The 18325-nt window shown below is 39.4% G+C and overlaps 1 protein-coding gene and 1 long non-coding RNA gene across 3 annotated transcripts in view; one reads left to right on the top strand and one right to left on the bottom strand.

The window, feature by feature from the left end:
* The window catches only part of Nhs (NHS actin remodeling regulator), a 338555-nt gene that overhangs the window by 16175 nt on the left and 304055 nt on the right, over positions 1–18325 (bottom strand). The window lies entirely within an intron of this gene.
* Positions 7134–18325, top strand: part of LOC113457443 — a 54458-nt gene continuing 43266 nt past the window's right edge. The window contains exons 1-2 of the long non-coding RNA XR_003378017.1: positions 7134–7446; positions 11271–11425. This is a non-coding gene — a long non-coding RNA (uncharacterized LOC113457443). The remainder of the gene's footprint in view (positions 7447–11270; positions 11426–18325) is intronic.

The raw sequence follows: 18325 nt of genomic DNA, 5'->3' as shown, positions 1-18325 counted from the left end.
TCTCTCTCTCTCTCTCTCTCTCTCTCTCTCTCTCTCTCTCTCTCTCTCTCTCTCTCTCTCTCTCTTTTAAATTTGAGAAGCTGAACCTTCACTGGTCTGATAAATACAGGGGAAACTGTATTTTCCCCAAACTACAAAATCAAGAAGCAGTGATAGAGGATACCTATGCTTAGCAGAGCTGCAAAGTGCCAGTTCAAGGGGGACATTAATGGGGACAAAACCAGTGACAGGGCTGTCCTTAATTCAAGTTAGGAAAATACCGTCCTTTAAATTGACGTAAGAGAAAAACGGTTAGTTGAAAATGGGTTTGCAATAAAGTTAAAAAGAGAGAAGAAAGGGAAAGAGTCTGAAAAAGAGCAGGAAAAGGCTGCAAAGCAATGTTCTCAGAACCAATACCTTTCTACTCCATGGGGTCATGTGGCAACATTCAGTAGGGGAGGGCGAGCGGGTGCTGTTAAACTATGAAGACGGAATGCAAAAGAAAAAAATTAAAAATGTACACAACAGAATGCCTTAGTTAGACCAAACCTATGATCCTAACCAATACAATTCTGGGAGACATTCTCTCCTAAATGATTCCATTTTGGCTAGGACAGATTCTGGACCTAGAGTTCTTCCATTCAAATCCTGACAACCTGGTATTTCTCCTACATGATCAGGTGCAATTCTTTAACATCTGTAGCAAGATAGGTGAATAACAGCCTCTACCCTCCAGGGCTATTTTGAGGAATAAATGAGTAAATACACAGAGTGTCTTTCGAATTTTGGCACTTAGCATGCTTGTATGTTAGTGCCTGCATGTGTGGATGTGCTTTTGGATGTGTGCAGGTAGGTATGTGCAGGTATACATGCATGCAAGCATGTACATGTGCATGGGGAAGACAGAGGCTGGACTCAGGTATCATCATTTCTCATGAATTACCCATTTTCTGTTTGTTTGTTGTTTGTTTTTGTTTTGTTTTTGTATGTGTGAGGGTCTTTAACTGGCCTGGAGCTTGCCAAGTAAGCTAGGCTGCTTGGCCAACGAATCTCAGGGATCTGCTTACTTCTACCTCCTCAGGCCTGTAAGTATTCGTGTGTACCACCACACCAAGCTTTCAGATTTAGGTCCTCGTGTTTGTAAGGCAAGCATTTAACCTACTGAACCATCTCTACAGATCCATAACTTTCTTATCTTTTCGATCTAAGTCTTGCCAAGTTGGGAAAGACGAAATTTTTTTTTTTCCCGTAGAATGACTTTCTTTTCCCGTGAATTCTTGGGGAACATTGTCCTCTATGTCTCAGCTCCTCCATACTGCTCCAGTTTGCTTCTCTCTCATCAAGAATATTTAAAGGTCATTGCTTCCATGAGAATTTTTGCTCCACACCCACACCCACACAGGGTGTAATGCTGGGCTGCCAGCATCTCACAATACTTAAACTGAGGAAGAGAGCCTGTCTTTCATTTTGTATTGGATGAAACAAATCATATTGCCCATCTTGCTTGGAAAATAATTTGGTAATCAGTATTCTCTCTCCAGGATCTACTAAGACACTGAAGCTCTTTTTGTTTCTTGGTTTGTTTTGAGAGAGAAAGATTCACTATCCTGTCCATGTTGGTCTCTAAACCACACTCATCCTGCCTAAGCCTTCCAGGTGCAGGACTTACAGGCTTGCCCTACCATGCATGCCCGAAACTCTTGAACTTCACCAGGTGAGAAAACCCACAGGCTGATTATGGGAAAGGATAGCTAGTTATGAATGTAGCCCAAAACAAAATTTTAAACTTGCCAAAAATATTGTGATTTTATTATTCTTATTCTCAGTAACTTTATTTGTATATCTGTGCAAGGACTCTGTAGATAGCAATGCCATATTTCAATGTCAGAGGCTAGACAGGCCTGTGAGTCTAATCTATATCAGCTTTAGATTCAGTTATGTAGATATTATAGTACTTACCTTATAACAGGGCTTTAGTACAATACAAATTATCATTGAACACACACATACTGTGTTTATCTAGTAGATTGTGAATTCCTGTATTTAACTTTTTCTCTCAGTCTTTCATGATACTAATTGTGACCCCTCATAAGAACTCACCAAAATATTTGCCCACTCAAATGATATCAGAGATCTGTGTGTTTTAGCTGTTATGAGAAATCCAACTAAAATTAGAGTCATGTCCAAGATCTCAGGAGGGATCAAATACCATGGAAACCTCTGTCTTACTAAAGTAAACACATAAAACCAGGAAGGAAACCACCAGAAACTTCTGGCTCCATAAGTGGATTGGTATGGGTGGATATTGAACCTGGTTATTCTCAACCCTATGCAGGTATGCACTGTGAGAGGCATTTAAGATTTAATTCTAATTTAAGTTTCTAAGCTTTATCTGGTAAGGTTGTTCCATTAATTTTTATGTAGAGCAAATGTCATTTCCTTGTGACCACTTCGTTTTGACTAGATCTTAAGACGAATGAGTTTAAAGAGTCCAAGTCTCCTCCACTGAAAGATGTACTAGGTATCACCTGAGCTCGGATTTCACTCTGGCTCTATCCTGAGACTCAGCCATAGACAATATATATGTCTCATCTAAGAGACTGGGATAGTTAAAATAGAGGAACAGTTCATAGAAGCAAGCGAAAGGGAGCCTCAAAGTATCACGGTGATATGGGAAAGGAATTGCTCCAAAGTAATTCAAGGCTCTGGTAGCTCATGAAGAAATTTTAAAAATGCATAATAAGAGACTGCTTGCTGTTCAGGAAACATGAAGGATATGAATATTGACAAATGAATTTTGGTAGTTCATCATGAATCCCCCAAGTACTCTCTCCTGCTGAGTATTTTTTTTTTCAGGGGTGAGAGAGAAGTAGATTTTATTTTTTATCTGTTTGCAAAACCCACCTACACATTAAACAAGTAGGAGGTAAAACCTGGCAGTGACTAAGGGTGGCCTTGACTGGATCCAGGCTGTGAAGACCACTGGTTTGGGCTACCTTAATCAAACCAAGGTCTCCTTGGTTTCTACTCCCCAGCAAATTCAGCTGCAGCTAAGCATCTTTCTTTTTAGTAACAGTCCTAACCTATGGCATGCAAAGGCTGATACCGGGAAACCTTGAGCTTTGGAATGGAGAGGTAGGGGCTCTTTGGGTTCTCCACCTAAACCTAATTAGGCTCCCTGTGGCATTAGAGTGTCCGTGCGTGTAATATTAACTGGACTGCGAATTACACACTATTTGAGTCTTGTATCTGAAACTGTCCTATCTCCTGGAGGTTGGTCAATGGAAGTAAAATGACTCTGAGTGTTTTGAATTATATTTTATATGATGAGTGCCCAGAGAATTTTTCTCTAAATTATCTGATAAATCATTTTGCAAGCCATTGCTACCTCAGGGCATCTCTATTTGGACGAGAATGCCATTCCTTAATAGGTACTGATGGATAAGTTGAAGAAAAGCGGAGAATTGATCAAATTTGTATAAACCAAATTATTCTTTAATGGCTTTATGGAAATGTATCACATTGCTCATTCAGAGATATACTAGACATTACTTATTCATAGCTGCATTACCACTGACTCGGTAATGTTTTAAAAATATTTGTTGTGTTGCTAGCACCTTAGTGTGCCCGATATTAAGAAACAAGCTTCTTCTTAAAGAAATAAAATTCCTCTTAAAGACATGACATCAAATTATTTCCACCTACACATCCCTTTTCAGTATAGCTCTTAGTACAAAGTTAAAAATGACATAGCATAGGGGAGAATAAGACAGGATGAGAAAGATGCCTGGAAAACAACAGGTAATGAAAGAATACCCATTGGGACCCCTGCTTTTGGAAGAATCACTCAGTGCAGAAGTGGCAGTGAACAACACTTGCTTCTTTAAAATAACTGCGTGGGAAGAGTATTAGGAGACCACCATTTCATTCATTTAAGAGCATTTCTCAGATGAAGGCAAAAATCAGTTCCAGTGTAAACAAACTGTCAGACTCAAAATAAAAATAGTTTATTTCTCATGTACAGTGTGCTCGCTGTATAATTCTTTTAACTTGTCTATACTATTGATGTTTTCATAAAGCATGCTGGAGAAAAATGAAAAATCCATTTCCTTTTCCTTTCCTAGGCTTTCATTTTGCCCCTCCCACCATTGATTTTTGAGAGGCTTCAGACTAAATTACTACATTGTTGAATAAGCCAGGATCAATCATGTCTATCTTGTTCCTAACAATAGATTCTTCTTTGATGCCTCACCTCCATTTTGTTCTCTGTGGGTGCCATTGTATTTTCAAGCCGTTTCCCCTAGCTTTTCATAAGATTGCCTCAACGAAACCCAGAGTTATACTTATGAACAGTGCTCAGAACAAGAAATAACAAATATTATACTCAAAAGTAGCCAAGGAAATTTCTCTAGTGAACACTGAAAGAATATTTTCAAAACCTGATCTTTTTTTGTGTGGTATATGTCAGAGAGAAAAGTTCATGCCTCGACTTTTGTGGCTGAGAGCAAGTATTTCTCCAAAGACTTCGAGATTTCCCCAAATCTGTCTCTTAATGGCAGCAGGAGAAGAAAAAAAAAACCCTCTACTCCACATTTTATTTTCTGTTGGGTTTTATTTCATATGCTGATAGGGGATTATTTTGCTTCAAAACTTGCCAAAAGCCATCTGTTAAGATGTTGTGGGTATTCCAGCAGGAAATGTTTTGAAAAATTGGCTTTGGTTTGTGATCTAACTGATACCACATGGCATTCATAGCTGTCGAGTTTCAGAGCTGATTTACAGCCATCGTGCTATCTTAAACCTGAGATGTATTTACTGGAGATGAGGTATTGCTATATATTTGAACACAGGAGTAAAATCTTAGAGTGAAGACATCCTTTACAGTCCATACCAGAGTTCTAGGGAGCTGGCCTGGACTTTTAATATCACTCTGCCGTAGGTCTTGATTGTCCTTAGACCCGTCTGAGCATTGATGTACATACTGTGGCCCATCTGGAAGATGGAGAAGGCCCATCTGCCTCAGATTTTTCTGTGTAGGAGTGTGTGTGTGTGTGTGTGTGTGTGTGTGTGTGTATGTGTGTGTGTGTATGTGTGTGTGTGTATATGTGTGTGTGTATGTGTGTGTGTGTGTGTGTGTATGTGTGAATGTATTGTACATAAACATGAGCCACTTTGATCATTCTCTGAGGCTTAAAGAAGTTTGGCGATGCCTTCTTTACATGTCACGAACACAGTCTGTCCCTTGAGACTACCTCAGAGTCTTCCACCGGCTGGTAATGTGATCATCATTCCAAACATGTTTAATAATATTATTTTTAATACTCATCCTGGGCTTCTTTCTCCCCATGTCTTCAACTCCTACAATCACAAAGCTGAATAAGCAATGGAAAGCAAAATAATGAATGAGGAAGAGGCTTAGGGGGCATCCTCTGCTTTTGTAGGGCTGAGCCTCACCCCAACCTTCAGTTTCCTCAAATGCATAACCACCACCTAACGTGCCACCCTGAACCCCAAAAGTCCAGACTCATCAGTCCATACTCCTAGCCAGCTCTGAGATCCAAAGCAAACCATACCAGCAAATACACACTTAGTAAGGTGTTAAAAATTCCCTGTGAAAAATCCAAGTGAATGTCACTGAAGCAGAATTTGGTACACAATTTTTGTAGGTCAGGAAGGGAGATCTTTGGAGACAGAATCTCACCAACTTATTCTTTATCTACTTTGTGCATTCATATTCATATTTGGCAAAAGAAAACATACAAGATGAACAAGTGTTTACATTCACAGGGCAATTCAAACGTAAACCACAAGTCACTATGTATAATAAAGGGACTGAACTCAAAAGGAGTGGTAACATCTAGTGTTGGCAAAGATGGGACGCAACTGGAATGCTTCTAAATTGAAGAGAGTTATTTAACATGGTACAAACACTTTAGAGTGAGTGTGTTTGGTAGTATTAGTAAAGTTAAACATAAGTCTATTTTTAATTCCCTGCTAGATCTATAGATGGAAGAAAATGCGTATATCCACAAGAAGCCTTGCATAAAAATATCTACAGCAATTATATTTGTAAAAGCCAAATAACCAAATAAAACCCTACAACTGCAAACAACTAACCCAAATATCTGCCAACAACAGAATGATAACCAGACTGTGGAGTACTGTATTTATAAAATTGTAATACAACACAGTAATCTACAAAGTACATGTGGGCTGAAGAGATGGCTCGTGCTTCAAAGCCCAATGACCTCGGTGCAGTCCTCAGTGTCCATGCGGTGAAAGGAAAGAAATGACTTGTGCAGGTTTTCCTCTAGCCTGCACATGCATGCTGTGGCATGTGTACCTATGTGCATGCATGCACCAAAATGAATCGAATATAAAAACCCACACTACTGATAATTCAGCACTGTTTTAGAGAGTGTGTGAAACAAAGCTAAACAAGCTAGGGCCATTTCAGTGACACAGCACTTGGGTTGAATACGTACAACTCTGGATTTAATCCTCAAAAGATAAAATAAGAAAAAATAAGGACGTGGTGCCAAAGAAACCACACACACACATACACAGAGAGAGAGAGAGAGAAAGAGAAAGAGAAGGAGGGAGGGAGGGAGAGAGAGAGAGAGAGAACGAACATGTACTCACTCAGTTTTTAATTACATTCTCTTGGGAGCCATTTGGGGTGTGAAATCTACCCACAGTGAGAAAAGTTTGAATGACAAGGGCAATGGTGCAGTTTTTACCCCAAAACTGGCTCTCTGAAAGCAACTGGCCAAGCAAAAAACAGTTTGTCCTGGCTGAAAGGGAACAAAAATTTCTGGGGTAACAGAACACGAAAAGTATTTCAACGTTCAAGAACACTTTGTTTATTTGTGTACTATTAATGAAATACCTTAAACACACAGAGCTTAACAAAATCATATTTGGAAGCATTTGTGGAAAGCAGTCCCACATGAATGGCAAGGAGGTCTACAGGGAGCCCAGGCAGGAGAACACTTTGTACCTAGCACTCAGCTAAGTCATTTACTCGCAGGAATTGCTCTGAACTGTCAGGAACACAAAACAAGGCTCACTGATCATGATGACTGAGAAATTGGTGCCAGTAAGTGTCTTATTCATTCTCTGTGACCAGTTCTGCCAGTAAAGGGAGCCCCTGCCAAGGGTCACACAGCTCCATCAATCCACAAAGGTTGCTAACAGCAAATAAAAGAGACGAAGGAAAAGGCAGGCCCTGCTTTGAAGCACTAGGAAGAAAGAGTCTTTGAACGGCTGCAAACACCACAAACCCTTTCACCCAAATCAGAGAGAGCAGCCAGGGGAGTCGGCAGAAGAAGCCATAAGTGGGGAGATGTTACTCCATTTGGGTTCCATTCCCACTGAAGCTTTGCACAGGGAATTCAGGGCAGGGCAGACGTGACAAAAGCTCAACGAGTTGGCCTCGCCACAGCCAACTTTCAAAGAGTGTCGGAGGTAAGACCTTCTCTCTCCCACGCCCTGCACCTCCTACCTTTGCTCAGTCTACTAAGCTATTCTACCCCTACTCTACTATGGGTGGTATCACGTGGATATACCCATGGAGCCACTAGCATTAACGGAGCACAAACCTATTCTATGACCTTCACAAACTCCCCCGTGCTGTTACTTTATAGTCACAATGTCCCCCAATACTAACCCCTAGCAGCCCCTAACTTGCTCTCCATCACTTTGGTTTTGTCATTTTGAAAATGTTATATGAATGAAACCATAGAGTATGTAACCTTTGGAGACTGGGTTCTTTCTCCCAGAATAATACCTTTGAGATCCTTCCACGTTGCTGTGTATATCAATAATTCAATTTTTTATTGTGAAAACTATTCCATTGTCTGCCTATATTTTGAATAGTAAAAAAGTCTTAGGCATGCAAGATAATTCAACCCAAGAATATTCTGTAAAATGATGTATACAGACAAGTAATTTTATTGACAGCTCCACAGCCAGGCTAATATTTTAAAAAGAATTCCAAAACTAAATTCTGCAGCAAGGCATTTTCTTTCTTTTTCACAATGCTTAATGTGAACCAGGCTCACTGGTTAAAGCTTTCTTTTATCAGCTATTGTGCTGCCGAACAAGCGATTGTCTGTTTGCTATGAATCTATTCTCCTGTATTCTGCTCTATGATGCAAACGGTTCTGTCTTGTTAGCTGCTTCCCATTAGGTTGTGCCAATATGCTACCAGAAAAGGAAGAGGAGACTTCCTACTCCCTCAGACACACTGTTCTTGTAGTGTCATCCTGGCAATGATCCCTCACCCTAGGCTGGCAGTTGGTTTCAGCTATCATCTGTAGCTGTGTCTACATGCCTGGCACTATGCTAATTTCCTTCAATACAAACACTACATAAGAATAGCAAGTACAATAACATCAGCAATTTACAGTAAGTCTCCGAGATTCATCTAATTTCCGAGGCCAAAGAGGTGAGTTAGATGGGAGGGGTAATAGGCATCGCTGCTCCTGCAATGCTATATTAGACTAATACCATGCTCTTCTCTTCATGTGTATTACCTTTTTATTACTGTGACAAAATTAACTCAGCAAAACAATGTAAAGATGAAAGGTTTCTTTTTTTTAAAAAATCTGGCTCATAGTTTCATCCCTGGTGGGGTTGGCATGGTAGAGTAGAATGTTCAGCTTATATCATGACAGACAGGAGGGAGAGATGCATGAATAGGAATAGGAATATGCCCCTCCCATTTATTTCATCTTAGCTTGGTTGGTGATGGAGCACTAGAGCTCAGAAATCCCGCGTGAAGCTGGAACGATTCTGAGTAGTGGGGCCTGCCTTGAAGATACTAATGTGTCAGGAGCTCAAAAGGACTAAACAGAACTGGTGGACCTCTGAGAGAGTGTCACAAAAGTGACTGGACTTGCCTGCTATCTGCAAGGAGGTGGGGAGACTGGCCATGGGAAGTACAGAGACAGATGACAGATGCGACCAATTGCCAGTCTGGGATGAGGGGCCATAGCAGGGAAGGCATAACAGTAGGCTCATGCTTTTAGACACTTGGTCCCAGTTGGTGGTGTTGTTTGCAGAGGTGGAGCTTTGTTGGAGGAAGCACATGGTTGGGATGGGCTTTGGGAGTGTGTAGGCTCGCCCCACATCCTGTTCTCTTTTTGCTTTCTCTGAGTGAATGAAAATGTGATCCGTTTCCTGCGCCTGTCATCGATCATGCTTTCCTTGATTGTTGTTATATCTTCCCTGCTATTATGGATGCCATCTCTCTGGAGCCGTAAGACAAAATAAACCCTTTCTTCTTGAAATTGCTTTTGGTCATAGTATTTTATCACAGCAACAGAAAGTGACTAACAAAATAATTGTCATGTTCCCCATCATCTTGAACCATTTGGCTTGATAGAACTGTAGAATGACCTTTAAAAATACAGTTACGTTGCCAACTAGGTAGCAGTAGCCTGGATGGCTGGACCAGGGTTCTGCAGAAGGCTGCCCATGCTTTAAATCAGTATCTAGTGTATAGTACGGTCTCTCCCATAGCCCCAATTTACAGATCTAGAAATAAAAGGGTTGAAATGAGAATGGTTTTATTTACTATCACTCCTAGTTACCCACTACGAACATTTTGCTTCCTATTTCTGGGACCTTGAGTTCCACTGGCTTCACAGTTTTGATTCCAGAAAGGAGAGCAATTCTACAAAGAGACACAACAAAAATTCCCTCCATTTCACCGAATAATACTTCCCACTTTGGGCTTCGGATGCCCTTAATTCAACAAGCTAAGAAAGGAATAACAATGTTAGGAGGGAGGGTGATTGATCCAGACTTCCAGGTGAAAATTTGATTGCTTCTCCACAGTGGAGGTAGGGAAGATTATGTCTGGAGTTTATAACATCCTTTTGATGTCTCTTGGTGTTTACCAAGTCCTATGATTAAAGTCAATGGGAAACCACAATCTAATCCAGGCAGGATACCAAATGACTCAGACCCTTCAGAGAGGAATGTGTGGGTCACTCCTCTAGGAAAAGAACCAAAACCTGCTAAGGTATTTTGCTTGAGGTAGAAGAAATATAGAATGGGTAGTAGAAATAGGTAGTCATAAATACCAGGTAAGGCCATGTGACTAGTTTCAGAAACAAAGATTTTAATGACATGAGCATTTCCACCCTATTTTGTTAAGAACATGTTTGTGCATATAGATAGATAGATATCTGTGTTATATGCTGAAGCTCCAGGAAGACTATGCTGCTTCAGTTGTACAGGGATGTTTTGGAGACAGTGCAGGTCATAACTTGGTGTTGCTCTGTTCAGCAGCAAATAGCCCAGAATATCATTATGTTCTGATGCTTTAAGGTTTCACTATAATCTATCACTTATGGCACATATTTCTGGTCTCTTGTATAATACAAGCAAGTACAGTAGGCAGCAATAGTCAGAGGACATCCCTTCAAAGCAAAGATACAGAGCAAACTAGTTCTGAAATGAGGCTGGTGGCCAAGAGACCTAAAATCATGAAATTAAAGCCAAGCTGGTCTCTCCTACAATGTTTTGTTTCAATAAAAGAATGAAAAATACATCTGCCTTAACTAAATTGACAGAGATTCCATTTCAATGGGATATAGCAAAAAATAGGCAGATAAACACATACATGAATATGCTCATGTATGCATGTTTCCCTGATAAAGTCATAAAAATAAAAGATTAAAAATAAGGGTAGGGTAGTTATTTATTCTTTCTTTCCTCTATTTTGTTGGCATATAATGCAACACCAATTGAGATAATATCAGTGGTTAAGTGTTGTAAATCTATAATATATTAGGTTAGAGACAACAAAATATAAATAAAAGATAAAACATTCTTCAAGGGATTTGGCTATGTATTCTAAAAAGAATATATAATGCATTAGTGGTTGTATGTAGCATAGTTATATCATGTTAAGCAGGATTATGTCTTTGTTATTGCTTTCATTTGGAGATTAAGCATTATGTAAAGAGACATGATTGGGTGTCAAGTTGATGATGCGTGGGCTTATGATCACTGATATTGGTTGTCATCTTGATGGTATCTCAAATCAACTAAAACACAAGCTCTTGGACATTCTTGGAAGGGATTTTCTGGATCAGACTGTTTGAAGTGGGAAGACCCACCCTAAATATGGGTGGCACCTTGTGGCAACAGTCCAGACAAAAGGACATAAAAGAAGGAAATGTTTTTGCATACTTGTCTTCACACTTGCTGGCAAGTTCATCTATCCTGTTGCTGTCACAGCTGCATTCCTTTGCTAATATTAAAACCTGCTTCTTCAGACTTCCAACAGAGACCCCTGAAGACCAGAGCTCTGTAAGAACCCTACAGGTCTTCAGTGCCAGATTGGGACTGCATGTATTGAATAACTAGTACATTCTCGAACTCTCCAGTATGAGACAGCCATTACTGGACGACCCAGACAGAAACTTGCAAGGTAATCTAACAAAGTTCTTTTGAATGTATATTCATTCTCTTGATTCTGTTCCTCTAAATCAGTGGTTTGCAACCTGTAGGTCATGACCCTTTATTAGTCGCATATCAGATATCCTGCGTATCAGATACTTACATTACAATTCATAACAGTAACAAAATTACAGTTATGAAGTGTCAATGAAATGCTTTTATGGTTGGGGTCACACAGCATGAGCTGTATTAAGGGGAGACAGTATTAGGAAGGCTAAGAACTACTGCTTGAAACAATCCAGTTTTCGCATTCATATCCCCTTTCTCACTTGGGATATCATCCACGATCATCCATTGCACTTAGTTTTCAAACTTCTTCTGTCTCCTTCAATTTTAGGAGTCCTTTAGTCTTTGTCCCAGGCCTCCATGCTACTATTGAGGGAAACACTTGTGGGGATCAAGAAAGACATCTGCGCTCACATTTTCTGTCTCTGCAGTTGTGCTATCGCCAGCCTGGACGAGGAGGAGACTAGCTAGGACTCTTAGCTGGAAAGATGTTCTGTAAACTCCAGAACTTGACCTTAACTCACTGATCAGAGTCCTCTCTCCAGGTGTACAAGACCAGGTGAACTTCTTTGGATCCATTAGAATTTTGACTGATGTATGGACCATTGATGATGGCACAAAGAATAAAGATGCTAATGGGTCAGAAACATTCAACAGGGTAATCAACATTCTCCATTTTGTATTGCAAATATGATCTAGATAGAGATGCCATGGTAGCCCACAGTGAGCTATTTCAGGTGTTACACATGTTGAGATGAGAAATTGGGCATCACTGCAAACTGGATCATCCAAACGGCTGATTGGACAGACAGTGCCCTAACTACAGAATTTGTTAGGGTTTTGGAAAAGGTAGACCCAGAGCAGAATCTGACCATCTAATTTATTTTGTTAAGATTTTATTTTTATTTTTAAATTTTATGTTTATGTGCACATGAGTTTGTTCATGTGAGTGCAGTGCACAGTAGACAAGAGTGCAGAATCCCCTGGAGCTGTGGGCACTGAATGTGCTGGGTGCTAGGAAACAAACCCAGAAGAACAGCAAGTGCCCTTATCTGCCGATTCCATCTCTCCAACCCCTGAACATCTACTTTTTTGACCAAAAGATTGAAACTAAATTGTTCTTTGGGAGTAATACTTAAGAAACCGAGCACGAGAGTTGTCCTGTCCGACCATTAGCCCCTTTCTCTTCTTGCTATTGCTGCCCCATGTTGGCTCCAGATATGCTCTGGGAACACAAAGTCACTTTTAGTGTATATAGGGCACATGGAATGATGCTCCTGGTCTGTTTTCTCTTTAGTATCAGTTTATTGGCTCTTTATTTACACATGCTATCTGACCTGTTCTGCTGATAAATGTCGCATATCTACATGATCTGGGCAAATAGGAGAGGGAATCCTTCCAGGATCCATCCAGCTAAGGTCCTTCACTAAATATATATTATAAACATGATGCCTTCCCTGTAGTGATCAGCACCTCCTCCAGCCTTTTCCATACATCTTTTGCTTCCTGTTTCTCCACCATCTCCACCCTTCACCTTGGTCATTTAGTCTCCTGGATTCTTAATAATCCTTAAAAAAACAAAACAAACAAAAACACCCTCTATTCTATGAGGCACTCCCAAGCTATATCTGCTAAATATTTTTTTTTTTTTTGAGACAGGGTTTCTCTGTGGCTTTGGAGCCTGTCCTGGAACTAGCTCTGTAGACCAGGCTGGTCTCGAACTCACAGAGATCCGCCTGCCTCTGCCTCCCGAGTGCTGGGATTAAAGGCGTGCGCCACCATCGCCCAGCTGCTAAATATATTTCTAACTTGGCAAAATTCTTCTGTAGTCTACAAGTTTTTATTTACCTTCGCTCATGTACAGGTCTCTATGATATTGTCTCTGCAGAAGCTTTTGAGAAACCTAACTTCCCTGGGGAAAAAATGTGACTGTGTTTTGGTTCTCTTCCCTCTCTCTGCCACCAAAGGACTGGTTTGGGGAGATGTTGTACATGACAAATGAGAGGCACAGAGCCAAATGTTCAGGCGACTTGTCCAGGTCCCTCTATCTCAGGCTTCTGAGTCTGCATGCATACCTCAATACGGCACAGCTTCGTATTGCACTGCTGATTATCAGGAAGCAGCCATGTGCCTGAAGGTTTGCACAGTCACCAGAATGGCTGCTCTGACAATTTGCTTGAGGACTTTCCAAACCCCCTGAGCTCATCCCTCTGTTGTACCATTTATGCCTCAGAGTTATGTTCATTAGAATGTTTTTCCCTTCATGTTTCTAAATAAAAAGATGGCTGCCTAGCGGGTGCTTAATTTCTTCTATTCAAGATTTATAAATGATTTTTCAGAGGCCTTAATATTTTTATACTTGGCAAATGACTATGCTTCCTGTGGTCAACTCCTAACAGCAGTCCAAAGCATCACATAGATTGTAGCATTAGTTACCTAGCTACACTGGCTTTCTTGCTCCTTATGTAGACTACTGTTAATCCCTTAGAAACAAGGTCTGCCACTGATGGCACAACCAGATTTGGAATGGCAAGCCTTTAGAAGCCAAAGCAGTGTCTTTGCCAAAGTCAGTTAAATGTAAACTTCACTGGACAAGGCTGTTGACATCCAAAAATCTGCCTGCATAGTCCCTTTTTTCACATACCTGCCTTCAACTGTCATTCCCGGACTCACTATTTACTTACTTATTTCCTTGCTTATGAAGGAAAATACATACACAGTTCTTCACGCAACGACTGAGAACGCCACGGAAAATCAATGGAGAATGGATAGCAAATGGGGAGCATGAAGGATGACACAGTACAAATGCATAAGGCATTCACTATGAAGCATTACTCAGACTTTATGGGAGGTGAGGTGATTAGAAACCGTACGAAATACAGGGATTGGCTAATAGTCATGTGTTAGTCAACTGAGGCTCCTTAATGTGCACAACATTCCGAAGTTTATTGCTTGCCCAATTTTAGATATATAGAAATACATTTTAAGGCCTGGTTGTGCTTGGTTGTTCCATTTAAAATTATAGCTGTAGCTCCATAAATAAATTAGTTTGATTGCCATGAAATGAAGCCAAACCCAAATAATATTTTCTACAGCTATCAATATTAGATATTTTCTTTCCCCTCCTCAAGGGTGGGTTTTCATTCATTTGTGATATAGTTAGGTTTATTCATTACCGTTTGCTTTCCACTTGGGGTTCTCCTCACATTCTGGTTGATGTTATTTATTTATGGGTAGAGGATTCATGAAATATTGCCTGGGCTCTAAGACTACAAGGCATGAAAAAACAAAACAACAGCAATAAAAAAAACATATGCTCAAAGAAATGTCACTCCTCCTCAGCCTCACGGCTTCCTTTCTATTCCTTCATTCTTATCTTCACCCATCCCCTGTAGTTAAAGCAACCTCATTTGTTCTGATTTATCTTTCCTCTCCAGCCAGTTCTGCTGTGCTCATTTTGAAAACTTGCATTAGTTCCAAAGCAATTGGTATCTTAGGAGCGTGATTTGAACATAATGTAAATGTTGTGTTTGCTTATGCATGATTTCATACATGAAAAACTCTAAGTGAATGCAGGGATCACACCTAGCTGAACTGAGCTGCAGAAGAATGCAAAACACATTGTGCACATCCCCCAGCTACCACGTTCACTTTGCGGGATCGGGAGCTTATTCACATGGAGGGTTCCAGCCTTCCCTCTAATTTCAAATCAGCCTCATCCTATCCTGCCCCAGTCACTCACCAATCGCAACCCTTCTAGCGCTCCTTCTCATAAGAAAACTTCAAGACTTTTGTTTTTCTAGATGGAGTATCAGTTTGTTGCAGTATTTGTGTATTTCATAACCATTTAATATGATTTCTGGCCAGGATTGTGGAGTAGGCCTATAATCACAACATCTCAGGATGCTAAGGTGAAAGGATTTCAAATTCAAGAACATCTTGGGCTATAGAGTGAGTTAAAGGCCAGAATGAACAACTTAGCAAGACCATGTCTCAAAATAAAAAGTAAATAATGACTTGAAATACAGTTCAGGGGTAGAGTGCTTGTCGGGGCTCACTTCCTAGTATAATACACATACACACCTACTCCCATATCCTTTTTAGGTTTCCTTTTCATGTGGGTGATGGAGGTCTATGAGTGTCATGTTCTTAACTCTGTTTTAGCTATAATTTTTAATTGTCTTTTTTGGCAGTTTGGAGGTTTGTAAAGATTGCAAAATTGACTCTTATGCAAATGTATGACCACTTATGTATTTCATATGCCTTTCTGACATGGAGGATTAATAAGGTAGATATTGTTTGGGGTTTTGCTTGGTTTTCACTTAAGAGAATGTCCTAGAAGCAACTTTCTTTTGGTTCATAAGTGTCTTCCTTATTCTTTTATATCTGCATAATATGCAGCTGTGTAGATGTCCTGCAGCTTCTTCTATCATTCTTTAACATGTGCATATTTTGGTTGTTTCTAATATCTTATAAACACTGCTCCAGTGAATCATTTTGTACCATCAGAAGTGTATCTTTACTGCAACCACTAGGGTAAGAAGTGCTTAGGAAAGTTTACTAGATATTGCCAAATTCATAAGGCAAATCAAATCTGAATTTCTAGCAGTAATACCTAGAACCAATTGTTTTCCCCAGTTTCACCAACAGATCATGCTGCCCTATTCTGTCTGTATTTCTGGTTGTGGGTGAGTTTGAACAACTTTTAAAATAAATGTTTATTAATTCATTGAAAATTTCAAACAATGTATTTTGATCATATTTGCCCTCAACTCCCGCCCTTATTTAATAAATGGTACTGTGTGTTTTTTCTTGATCATTTTTTAATTTTATTTTAGAGATTCTGCTACATAATACCTGCATTATCATTTTTTAAGAAATTGTGTAGTATCACTTCATATTCTTTCTTTTGCTAAATGTTTCATAGGAAGTTTTAAAATGTTCAGGTAGGAAGGATTTTCTGATGCTTTGGCTCTCTCTGTTAGTAATCTAGAGCTTTGCTACACTGTGGTCAGCAAGTGTTCTTTGCTACACTGTGGTCAGCAAGGGTTGTTGAGAATATTCTTACTTTAGGGAACAATGACATTTTGAATCTAGGTAATAATCAATTTTTATGATCCAAGGGTATGTTTGATAGTATTGTGTATTATCATGGCTTGAAGTCTCCTGACAATGTTTTTTAGCTTTTCTATCTCCTATTTTTTATCTTCTTGCTCCATCTGTACTGAAAGTGATATGTTAAAGTTGCCTACTGGTACCATGTTTCTATCTATATCTATATACCCTAGAGTTTTTGCTTCATAAATGTAGCTGTGTTGGTCACATTAATACTCATGAGTTTTATATTTTAAGCCACTACTGATTTCTTATTTTATTCACTCGTTTTATCTTTGTTCCTTCCTTTATGGAATCATCTTGATCATTTTATTTTGGCGTGTTTCGTGTTTATAGTGTGTAGTTTGGTGTCGCTTGATTAAAATAAATTGAAAGGGCTTCTTTTAATGTGCAAATTAATCTCACATTAGTTGATATGAAAATTCTGATTATTTTGTAATTATGTGTATTTTGTTACATTTGTTCATTTCTTTCTCTTAGAAATGTGCCTTTGTTCTTCAGCTTTATCAAGCTGTTTTGTAGTATCTGTCCCTTTTCTATCATTTGAACTTTAATTACTAGATTTTTTTGGTTGTTTTTAACATCTTTTCAAATCCACTCATTGCCTAGACAAAAAGCAATGAGGCAATTTTATTTTCTTAGTTATTCCTCTATTTTCTCGTGTTTAAGTTGTATCATTTCTGTCGTCACGCTTAACCTTTGTACATGAGTTCACCATCCTCATCCTCCCCACACTTGTAGTTCTGGATCTACATTTACATGTATTAAGATGCAGACCAACCATCCTTTTGTTGTCCTTTTCTCTGTTTTTCCCTAGATGGATGAAGCCTGCCCTTTGCTAGATTCCCCACTAAGAGGAATCTTCGTCCCATGATAATCCTCACGGACACAAAATTGTCTAAACTCCTGTATGTTGAAAGTAGCTCTTTTTATAGTGTAGTAGTTGAAGAAGATGTTACTTTGCTATAAAATCCAGACCTCCTGCATTCTTTCACTAACATTTCCAGTACTTACATAGTTCTTCTAAACTATTTTATTCACCTATGTGGCATTAGCATGTTTCCCAAGATTCCTGATTTAATGGCAGCATATTTTTTTTTTCACTATGCCCAAATCCAAATATTTCAGTATCCTAGTTTCTGCTCTTAGCAGGGCAACAGTTACATGCCCTTCTAATCTGAGGTTTGATTTTGGTTTCTTTACCTCTAGCTGCTAAAGGGTGCGTATGCCTTTCTTTCTGCCCTTTCTCCTCTCAAACTTCCATATATGGATGGATGGCAGCTACTGCATGGTACACATATTTTAAAATTCATTTCCTATTGATTTGTCTATGTGAACAATGTTTTAGAAGTATTTTCAGGCATAGGCTAGATTGAACTTTTCTGGAGGGGGATTTCAACCTCCAGATGCACTCTAGTTCCGTATTTCCATGCAGTTTTTTATTTTCAAAATTTATACTCCATACCTCTGTGACAAGACGAAGACTTGGTGCTTATTTTTCTCTTTTTAATTCATACTAATTTGGTGTTTGGGATATTCTCTGCCCTCAAAAAATTTTGATGGTGTGTTTTTGGTTGTGTAACGTTGTTTTTCAACCTTGCTGTTCTGTATCAATTTTGAAGGAAATACTGGGAGATAAGTACTTCCTATATCACCGCCCTCAGTTGCATGGAAGGATCAGTAGGCTTTTCTATACACACTGACACACTGGTATACAAACACACACACACACACACACACACACACACAC

This window comes from Microtus ochrogaster, chromosome X, assembly GCF_000317375.1.
Source record: "Microtus ochrogaster isolate Prairie Vole_2 chromosome X, MicOch1.0, whole genome shotgun sequence".
Taxonomy (NCBI): domain Eukaryota; kingdom Metazoa; phylum Chordata; class Mammalia; order Rodentia; family Cricetidae; genus Microtus; species Microtus ochrogaster.
Note: the sequence above shows the minus strand (reverse complement) of the source record. Positions and strands in the feature narration are given on the sequence as shown.